The sequence below is a fragment of the Galeopterus variegatus genome, unplaced genomic scaffold (assembly GCF_000696425.1).
Source record: "Galeopterus variegatus unplaced genomic scaffold, G_variegatus-3.0.2 Scaffold8788, whole genome shotgun sequence".
Lineage (NCBI taxonomy): Eukaryota > Metazoa > Chordata > Mammalia > Dermoptera > Cynocephalidae > Galeopterus > Galeopterus variegatus.
In genome coordinates this window covers 55,452-56,840 of record NW_007734899.1, presented here as the reverse complement: position 1 = coordinate 56,840, position 1,389 = coordinate 55,452, and positions in this window count along the sequence as shown.

The window sequence follows — 1,389 nt, the reverse complement described above, 5'->3', positions numbered from 1 at the left end:
TGACCTTGGTGTTACAAGGCTGCACTCTAACCAACTGAGCTAACCAGCCAGCCTGGGAATGCTACATTCTTATCTTCAAGAGCGTGGTAAAAATTAAAGAATAATGAATGTTGAACTCCTATCCAATCCTGGCACAGAGTAAGTTCAGCATTGAGGCGAGTTTTCTTGTCTCTGCTTCTGGTGGGCAAATAAACAGACAAACAAAAATCTTCTTACCTGGGTGCTTCTCCTCCTGGCTCCCTTTTGTGCTAAGTCACAAATCACATTCCCAGGCTCTTCCCCCCAAGTCAGACATTTTCAAATATACATGCCACGGGAGATGGTGCTTATTTCTATTCTCTATTAAAAAGGTAGCTGTATTAACTCTACTCTCCTTTGGGAAATCACTTCAGAAAGCAGAATCTTAGAGTTTGAAATAAACATTTGGAAAGTTAGTTTGGTTGCAATCTTAAGTATATTAAGTTAAAAGTGTATTTTATTAATTTTTTATAATAGTGAATATTGAAGATAGGTGCTCTTATCAGTTGGAGAACCACCCAAGGGTGTAAATGATAAGTCTGTTTGTTCTGGACATTTACGGGATTTTCTGCCCAGCATCCCCTTTCTCTGGGGAACCCAATGGTCCCAGGGTAATGTTCTGACCCCCCCACCCCCCACCCCCAACCATAATTGGCAACAAGAGAGGGCACCTAGAAGAAGAGCCGATGCGTTCTTTCTCCACAATTTTTGACCTCAGGGCAAAAGAGGTTAATTAGCATTCTTCTGGTAGCACAAACTATCACACGTGAAGCCTGAGAACAACAGTGGACATCCTTCCCATCACATGGATAGATTCGGCAAAACAGGTGGAGGTGGAAGATGGAGAGTGAAGCTCAGAAGCCTCAGGTGCTGGTTGCTTGACCCTCTCCCAAGTGCACCTGTCCTTCTCCAGCTGTCAGCAGTCTGGAGGTCTGCTTTTCTCTATTCCCGAGATAGAGCATTCTGAGTTTGGAGGTGGGAGAGGGGAAAAGGAGGGAAACAAAGTTTTCTTTCCTTTAGGAAAATCTCCCTGGAGGTAGTGGGTTTTCAATAGGTCAATCTACCCATAACAGAATCTAGCAATCAACATGGGTTATTACTCTAAAGTTTGCAGACAACAGCCTGCAATCACCTATTTACTGGGTCAACTGCCTAACATGTTATCCCTGTGTGAAAGTTAATTCTAGGTCTCAACTTGATTAGATTAAGGAATGACAAGAAACCTGGCAAAGATATCTTTTTAGGTGTGTTCATGAGGACGTTCCCAGCAGAAATCGGTATGACAGCCTGAGCGGACTGGGTGGGAAAGACCCACCCTCAATGTGGGCGGAAACCCTCCGATTCATGGGGGCCCAGAGAGAACAAGACAGA